Source organism: Amblyomma mixtum, chromosome 1, assembly GCF_055824585.1.
Source record: "Amblyomma mixtum isolate Tamu chromosome 1, ASM5582458v1, whole genome shotgun sequence".
NCBI lineage: Eukaryota > Metazoa > Arthropoda > Arachnida > Ixodida > Ixodidae > Amblyomma > Amblyomma mixtum.
The window spans coordinates 28,063,912-28,073,918 of NC_143012.1; positions in this window are offsets into that span (position 1 = coordinate 28,063,912).

Here is a 10,007-nt window from a genome sequence, read left to right on the forward strand (position 1 = left end):
ACACAAATATGTGTTTGTTGAATTCAACCAGATTATGAGATTCTCAATGCATACAACTTCCCGTGGTTTGTGCATTGAAAGTTGCCTTGAAGATTTGTTTTGAAACAGTTTAGGAATGTGTTAGTTGCGGAGTCATACAACTGCGTAAGTCATGAATCGTTCCAGAAGCTCACAAGTCTGGATGGGAAGATAGCGGAGGTTTCACAATGCAATTGTAGTGAACTAAACACCTTGCATATAATCTTGAGGTGTGCAGATATTAGAGTCTTAACTTCAGTCATGTTTAGTTATTCAATTAAATTAAGATAAAATTGATTTCATGACACATTTGAATAAGTACATGACTAGAACCTGGTGTGGCCTATGAGTCTATGCTTATTTACATTGCAGATCTCGGAGGTCGTGATGCTACACGGTGCTAAAATGTGTTGAGTCGTGCTGTTTATTTCGTTTTTCACCTGCTAACACTTTTCTTATAAAAGTATTGCCTGTGCAGAATTTGACTCCAGAAATGTGTACGAATGTAAAGTTTAAAAGATGGGGCAGCACAGTTCGAAATACAAGTACTTGAAAAAGTTGATCTTGAAATTAACACACAAGGTGTATTTTCTACATTTTACTTTTTTCATGCTGGTGCGGAAATGGACAGTTCTGAAAAAATGCTGCAGTCAGGATGACGCATTTTCTTCGGAGTCGTTTTTTAATCTCTGTGCAAATCGCTGCTGAAGTCACGGTTGTACTAGGCAATATTTAGTATAGGAACTTCTTGATCCTTGTGCTGTGGGACCTCCTTCGATATAAACATTCTTTTTGTACGTGGCTTTGTTCTCATATGATTTGCACTGCCATGTGCACTTTTTTTATGTGCCTTATTGTAGCCAATATCTGTGAGACTGTCCGTCGTGCTAGGATGGTATGGACCGCAAAAAAAAAAATTTATCAAGCACTGAGAGCTTCAGTGCACACAAAAGTGCTCTTGACTAAACAAGGTGCTCAGTGCAGGTAACTTCAGTTAATTAAAGTGTGCTGCTAAGCGAATAAATATGTTATGAAGAAATGGAAAGGAACTGCATGAAGGCAAGATGATGAAGATAAGACAAACGCTGACTAGCAACTGAAATTAGTCAAACGTTGATGCTTGTTGTTGTTGTTGACACTCTCTTCATCATCCTGTCTTCATGCTGTTTCTTTCTGTCATGTCAAACCCATTAGCCTGCAGCAGTACTGTTGTGAAGAAAGTGAGCAGGATAATTTGTCTGCATCTATCGTGTCTTCCGTTTCTTGATGCACTGTTCGCACATTTCGTGTGCAAATGCTTAACTGACAAAATTTTGGTGGATTGCTGTGGTTATAACAGGTTTTATCATGCCATGTGCATTTACTGATTTGCTGCAACACCGTTGCGCTGGGCTGTGTATCTTGTGTCACACTCCTTAAGCTGGATAATTTTGGGACTAGAAGATTGTGCGCTAAAAGGTAAATGCTGGTTCTTATCAGTCTGCATGCAATATCAGCTATACATACTATGTACACAGTTATGTGCATGTATTCTGATGAGTGGATGTGGAAGGTTTCTTTTTGCTTGCTTGTTGTTGGTGTAAAAAAAATGACAGTTTCAATCTAAGCACTGAAATGATACATGAAAAATGAGCATGCGCATATTTTCCAAACGGTGTTGTCGGCTTTACAGCAAATCTTCCCAATATGTCATCCTGCTCATGTAAACAGTAACGTTTTTTTGCATACCTAGACGTGCGGCCACTTTTATATGCAGCATGTGCCGACCAGTGACAAGCCTATTAGATAGTTAGGTACAGAATATTGCAGCAGGTGAAGTGTGCTGCAAACAAAGGAGGCATAATGCCACCATCCACCATAACAAAATGGTAGAACGGCAGAGGAAGGCAGTACAGCTTTCTGAATTTTTTCACAGCGGAAGAACTTATCACGGTCCAAAGATTGAACCCAGTAACGCTTCCAGACTCTTATCACTCCAGCTACTTAGACATGAACCCAGGCGGTAGACAGACTGATCAGGTCAGGCAATCCTCCGAGGTTTAATTTTTGGACCAGGGCAAATTTTTTTGAAACAAAGGACCTGAGTAAAGTGCATCTTTTCTCACTAGTCCGAGTGGTTGCGTTCAGGTGGAGGAACTCATTATTCCCTCATTAAGTTTTTATATGCAAGTAGCGCATCATGGAGGAATACTCTTTTGACAGGATAACTGGTTCTTACCCTGAAAGATACAAGATTGTGCGAAGACGACAGGACAACTTTCCAACTTTAATGATCATTAAGTATTAAACCAGGCAAGCCATTGAAGCACCAAAATGTTAGAGGAACTCCTGAGGGATCATGGAACAACTTTCTTTTTTGCGGATGTACACGATGCTATAAATTCATTAAAAAAAATGCTCTTTTGTGGTAGAGAGTAGACGTGATGCTCTGCAGACAGGCGTAACACGTGCCAGAGACTGAACCACGTTGCAAGGTGTCTCAGCCATGTATGTCTCTTCTCGTCCTTTTTGACTGGTTCTCCTCTTCATCATGTACGAACTGGCCCAGATTTACACTCTTCTGACCAGTCGTCATGGTGTAATGTCTTTTCATGTACCAACTAGCCCAGATTTCCACTCTTCTGACCAGTTGTCGTGGTGTATGTCTACCAACTGGGCCAGATTTCCACTCTTCAGACCAGTCGTCGCGATGTCTCTTCTTCATGTACCAACTGGCCCAGATTTCTACTCTTCTGACCAGTTGTTGTGGTATATGTCTCTTGTCATCCTTGTTCTTTTTGACTGGTTTTCCTCTTCATCATGTACCAACTGGCCCAGATTTCTACTCTTCTGACCAGTTGTTGTGGTATATGTCTCTTGTCATCCTTGTTCTTTTTGACTGGTTTTCCTCTTCATCATGTACCAACTGGCCCAGATTTCTACTCTTCTGACCAGTTGTTGTGGTATATGTCTCTTGTCATCCTTGTTCTTTTTGACTGGTTTTCCTCTTCATCATGTACCAACTGGCCCAGATTTCTACTCTTCTGACCAGTTGTTGTGGTATATGTCTCTTGTCATCCTTGTTCTTTTTGACTGGTTTTCCTCTTCATCATGTACCAACTGGCCCAGATTTCTACTCTTCTGACCAGTTGTTGTGGTATGTCTCTTGTCATCCTTGTTCTTTTTGACTGGTTTTCTCTTCATCATGTACCAACTGGCCCAGATTTCTACTCTTCTGACCAGTTGTTGTGGTATATGTCTCTTGTCATCCTTGTTCTTTTTGACTGGTTTTCCTCTTCATCATGTACCAACTGGCCCAGATTTCCACTCTTCTGACCAGTTGTTGTGGTATATGTCTCTTGTCATCCTTGTTCTTTTTGACTGGTTTTCCTCTTCTTCATGTACCAACTGGCCCAGATTTCCACTGTTCTGTCCAGTTGCCGTGGTGTATGTCTCTTCTCGTCCGCTTTGACTGGTTCTCTTCATGTACCAACTAGCCTAGATTTCCACTCTTCTGCAAAGCTTGCCTTCTTCGCCAGCAGTCTTTTCACATTTGCACTCCTCAGGCTACATTTTGTCTTAGTGCAATCACATCCATCATAACATACAGAGTGTGTGTGCTGTCCCACTGCCCGACAATGAACTCTGCTTTCCAAGAGCTTGTGGCCTTCTTTGGTAACCAGTTGTCTTCATATATGTCTCTTGTCGTCTCTGTTCTTTTTGACTGGTTCTCCTCTCCATCTTGTACCAACTGGCCCAGAATTCCACTCTTCAACCATCCGTCCGCAGCATCAGCTGAATGTTATGTCCAGGAGCACTACCTTCCGCCACCCTCAGGTTGCACGCCTCTCCAAAGGATGGCGGCATGTCTCTGTGTGATACCGGCTGCCCGCGGTACGCAACACTTGCGACACTGTCACTTCGCCTTTCTCGCAAAGGCTGCGCGTGTGCCACTCGGGCTCTGGGACATACCTTGGAGCTTTGTGCCGCACACTGGCTTCACTTATCACAGGACAGGAAGACGCTGTTGCTGCATGCGTTGCTCTGGCGACAGCGCAGCACGTAAGCACCAAGGAAAGACAAAGTTTCGGCAAAGTTTGTTTAGATTCTGCTCCGTGTTCTTCCTCTGTTCTTGCACCAAGGTCACCCGCAGCACGCCGACAACGGGAGCCAAAGGTATTTCATGCTTTTGAAAAATTGATAATATTGCTGCAGGCAAAATCTACCTTTACCTTTCTGTTTTGTGAAATATCAGTTACTGCATTTGCCAGGTGTCATAAAAGAAAGTCCCGTTCGCAACATAAAAAATGCTAAAGTCAGCTGAAACATTGCTAGGTCTAGCACACTTTTAGGAAATGGTGCAAGTTTGGTATGTACGCAGTTGTGTCTATAGCGCCTTAAAGGTTTGACATCAAAATAATTCAGGACCTTTTGGCAAGTTTTCACATCTTCCACAAGGGGCCCATAAGATACTGTTCAAAATTTACACAAGCTGGATGTGTTTAGTGACCAAAAAATCCACCCATAACAAAAGAAAATCGTGCAGCGGCACATAACAGAGTGGAGAGTTTAGTGAAAAAAATGCGTCATTGAAAATGTTTTTAAATAGAAAGCATTACCTGCAGTATACATCAGGCTGTTTGAGCTTGTGAACCGCATTTTCGTAACTTGTGTTTGTGTTGTGAGAAACAAACATGCCACAGTGAGGATGAGCACAGTTATCTTGCAGAACCAGGAGTCTGTGATGAAAATTTTCACTCTTTGAACCTCTTGCTGCATCCTCACTAGGCTGGTTTCGTGAGCAATCCTACAGCCTAAGAAATTGTTATCGCTGCACAAAATCGTGGGCTAGCACCATCGTGTTCCATCTGTTGGCATTGATTGATTGATTGATTACGAACATCTTATTTCTTCAATGTTCTCAGAGCATGTGGGTGGGCTCCCTGGTCCTGTAGTCCATTGGCTGCTGCTGCTGCGCTGGCCCTCCCCACCAGCCAGTGCTGACGGTCAGGATCATCGCTGAGCAGAATAGCCTCCCACTGCTCCTCCGAGGGGTTGGGAATGGGGTCAACTAAGGGATTGAATTCGCATGCCCACACCATATGGTAGAGGTTAGCTACCGCTCCACAATGTGGACACTGTGGAGAGTATAGTGTAGGGTACCACTGGTGTAATTTAGCTGGTGTTGGGTACGTGATGGTTTGTAGTCTCCTAAGGGTGTTCTCTTCTTATTGAGGGATTTGTGTGGTGTTGGGTACTCCTTTCTGGCTGTTCTGTATGGCGCGAGATTGTCAGCATACACTGCTAAACCTATTAGGTCGCGGCACCCTTCATGGTCATCAGGGGGAAACACCCGGTATAGAAGAGCTCGGGCATGCCTGTGAGCGGCTTCGTTTCCTCCTGGTAGTTCCAGGTGACCGGAAAACCAGATGGCTGAGGCTTGGATGGGTGGATGCTTAGTCAGCAATGACAACCCTGACCTGTGAATTAATTCGTTATTGAAGTTGCAACAGGTGTTCTCCGAATCAGTGAGCACAACGGCGTTGGGGTTAGATGCTACAGCTAATGCAATAGCTGCCTCCTCTGCGTGAGTGGGGTTAGATGTTTTCACCGAGGCGCAGTTCACCATCGACCCTGAAGGCGTTGAGACCACAATAGTCATGACTCCATTCTTTGGTCCTGCTGCGTCCACGTAAAGGGTGGTAATTTGCTTGTCCCATTTCTTCTGCAGGGCTTCACCTCTTGCTTTCCTCCTCTCGGTGTTATATGCGGGATGCATATTCCGCGGAATGGGGTGCACGTTTATGCGTCTTCTCACATCGCGTGGGACCTCTTCCCTTTGGTCAATTGTATAGGGCAGATTAACATGGATTTTATCGAGCAGTTCTCTGCCGGGTTTTGTAAGTGCGAGCCGATTCAGTTGTGAGAGCCATTGTGCTTCCCACATCTCTTTGAGGGTATTATGTACTCCTAGAGCCATGAGCTTTGCCGTTGGCGTGGAGTTCGGTAGCCCCAGTGCCGTCTTGTAGGCTTTCCTGATGAGTACCTCCAACTTTTCAATTTCCGACCTGGTGAGGTTAAGGAATGCCGTCCTGTACATTATCCGAGAGATCACGAAAGCTTGCACTAAGCGGATGGTGTCCCTTTCCTTCATGCCATGGTGTTTATTTCGGATAGGATGTATCATGCGGAGGATTTGCTCAGTGGATGTTGTAAGCTTCTTCATAGTGGTGGTGTTCAGTCGCCCCTGCGGGATATACTGCCCTAGGATCTTGATCTCCGTGGGTTTCTGTACTGGGTGGTTCTCTATATACACCGAGATGTTCTGCGCTAGGGGTGTCCTCGGGTTCTTCAGGATTAGCAACTCGGACTTTTCCGGCGCACACTGGAGGCCTCTCTCCCTGGCGTACCGGTCCACCGTGTTGGCTGCTGCTTGAAGACTCTCCTCAATCTCGGCGTCACTCCCCGAGTTGCACCAGACAGTGATATCATCCGCATACAATGTGTGTTTGATGCCGGGGATTTCGGAAAGAAGGCCTTGTAGATCTTTCATTGCCAAATTGAACAAGAGTGGTGACAGTACCGCCCCTTGCGGAGTTCCCCTCGGGCCTAGAGTGATGGGATCTGATTTTATTCCTCCGAAGTTTATAGTGGCTTGCCTGGCTGATAAGAAGTTTTTGATATAGTAGTAGGTTCTTGCGCCACAGTTGGTATCGGCGAAGCTTTGCAGGATGTTTTTATGTAGAACGTTATCGAACGCTCCTTTCAAATCAAGTGCCAGGATGGCCCTTGTCTGTGACTTGGGAGGTGCCTCAAGGAGGTCTTTGTACAGGTACAAGAGGGCGTCCTGTGTCGACAGGTGAGGGCGAAAGCCGAATTAAGTATTAGGTAGGAGGTTGTTTTCTTCTAAGTATCTACTCAGTCTCGTGTTGATGACCCTCTCTATGAGCTTCCCCAAACAAGAGGTCAGCGATATCGGTCTTAGATTATCCAGTTTAAGGGGTTTGTTCGGCTTCGGAATGAACCGAATCTCGGCTGTCTTCCAGGATATTGGTAACATTCCAGTAGCCCAATGCTGTTCGTTGAAGCATTCCACCAGTGAGGTGATGGTGTCATCGCAATAGAGCTTCACTGTTATCTGATCTGGACCTGGAGCTGCATTTTTTCTCATGGCCGTGATTTCTGCTTTGATTTCTTCTTTCGTGAGTGGGATGTCCAGCTTGGGATTTGGCAGTCCAGAATACTCCGGCTGTTCCACGACTTGCTCCGTGCATAGATACCTGGTCTTGAGCTTTTCCATCAACTCTGTGTCCGCACCCGGGGTGGTGTGTACGATCTTCGTGAGCCTGTCTTTAGTGGCCGACTTGCTGCTGCTGGGGTCGATTAGGACACGTAGGAGCTTACAAGTCTTTGACACACCTAGCTTCCCCTGAATACCATCGCAGAGCGAATTCCAGTTCTGTCTGGTTAAGGATATGGCATAGGATTCTGCCTTTTTTTTTATCTCCTCTATTTTTTTCTTGAGTTTGCGGTTAAGCCGTTGTCTGCGCCATCTCTTTGTCAATGAGTGCCTCGCTTCCCATAAATGTAGAAGGTGCGGATCGACCGCTGGGCAATCTTCTGTCGTGCAGACCTCTTTTGTAAAGGCTTTCAAAGAGTGCACCTCATCTTTAACCCATTCCTCTAGGTCGGTAATAGGGTTTGCAGTAGATGCCTGGGCCTTTCTCCACCTGTCCCAGTTCGTAACTCTTGCGATACCTATTTTGCGCTGGCATGCGTTTGTGCTTATCTCCAGAGAGAGTATGAAGTGATTGCTTCCCAGGTGCTGTTCGGTATTCTTCCAAATGGCGTTTTGTATGTTCTTGGTGAATGTCAGGTCAGGACATGTATCTCTACTGACACTGTTTCCCAGCCTCGTAGGGTAAGTGGGATCGGTGAGGATCGATAACCCCTCTTGCGTCACTACTTCTTCCAGTTGTCTGCCTTTTGGTGTCGCCGCCGGGTAGCCCCATGAAGGGTGTGGTGCGTTGAAGTCGCCCCCAATCACGCAGGGGGCATGGCCCGCTAAGGTCGGAAATTTCTTTATGAGGGAACCTAATTTTGCGTGCCCGTCTTTTGGAGGGCTGTAGACATTCAATACGTGCGTGCTTGCCGCTCCTCTTTGGAGAGGAAGAATAGTTATATAGCAATGCGCAATGTCCAGCTGGAAAGAATCATGCAATATGGCAGTGTATAATTTGTGCACTAACGTGGCAGTAACTGGTTGTGCTGATAAGTCACATAGTCTTGGAGTTTAATAGGCATTAGGTGGGGTTGTTGAATTAGGATAGCTGCCGGTGGGCCAGATTCCTGAGATAGAAGGAGATGAAGAGCAGCCTGCTTTCTCCTGTATCCCCGGCAGTTCCACCGCCAGATCTTTACTCTAGGTTTGGCTGGCATGTTGAATCCGTATCGGATGGCTCGTCCACGTGCATTGTACGAGCGAATTTCGACTTATGTCTTTTATACGCATGTTCCTTCCGAAGTGCAGAAATTGCAGTCTCCGTGTATCGTCGGTTGTTTGCAATCTGCTCTCGAATTTCTTGGAATTGAGCGTTCACATAAATTGGAAAAGCTTGAAATTCCTCCTTGAAGGACCTCAGTTCTTGGATGATTTGTTGGTAGACCTCGCCTAAGGCAGGCTGGGAGCTAGGTACTGCCTGCTGTTTTTGGTTTTCAGGAGTCTGCTGAGCTGCCGGCGTTACTGCGTTAGTAGTTGCTCGCTTAAGCTCTTGGTTTTGGATTGTTAAAGCGCTCACTTGTTTTTTCAGACCTTCTATCTCTTTTTTGAGTGCTGCCAACTCCGTGTTATTCTGAGGGGAGGACGAGGGGAGGGGAGGCCACTCTGCAAAGCTCACCTTCGAATCTGAAAGCTGGCCCGAGGACGTCTTCAGCACCCCGGTGGGCTTGATGAGGTTCTCCTTCCCTTGTTCTTTACCCGCCTCCACTTGACTGGCGTTCTGGTTGGAGCCTGTTGCCCGGCGTCTTGAGCTCGAACGGCCGCGAGAGGCGGAACGAGAGTGGGAGACTGATGACGACGCTCCTCGCCGTCGCTGTGCAGGCTGCCGCTTCTGCCTCGGCCTGCTCCTGCCTTCTTGATCTTCAAGTTTCGATGTTGATGACGCATTTGATGACGCGGTACTAGCGTTCTTGTTCAGCGGTCTCTGGAATTTCTCCTTGCAGTCTCTTGCATAAGTCTTGTGTGGGCCCTTGCACAGCGTGCAAACGGGTGTGCACTCGTGCGTCTCATCTGGACTCGGCGTTCCACAGGTTTGGCAAGCAGCCCCCTTGGGTTTCGGGCAGACATCTGCTCGGTGACCTGGCGTTCCACAGTTGATACAAGCAGCCCTCATTTTACGGTAGATGTAGCAGCGGCGCTCTGACCACCCGTAGCTGACCGTGAAGGGAACCTTCTGCCCGGCGAAGACGATGACTGCCGACGTAGTCTTGCCCAGTCGGTGCGCTCCCAGGATTGTATGGCTGGGTGAGGAGACGTCTTGGAAGATAGAGTCATCACTCACTTCAGGCCTGATATTATGTATTACACCCCTGCAAACATCCTCTGGCAAGGCAACGTAGGCGGTGACCGTTAAATGTGTGTGTTTGTGCACAAAAGATCAAACTTTTAAAACTAAGCGGAAGGTAGCTCAATTTAAAAAACTTATCCAGTGGCATAGAAATGGCCACTATGCTTTCGCGCAGCAGTTGTGGGAAATCGGAAACAAACTTTCTTAGATCAGTAATGATGCATGCTCACTGTGAAAAACAAATTTCTTCATTTACTTTCAAGGAAAGTCGGCAAACTCCTTTAATATCCCTTTTGGTTGAAGGCTGCTGCTTGATGCTGTGAACCTTAGCAGGCACACGAAACACATCGGCAACGCAGTAGGTTAAATGCCGCAAACAAAGGAAGACTTGCAACCCATTTAGAAAAGAGCCTCCAATGAGACACGGCCGCAACCGCCTGGAGG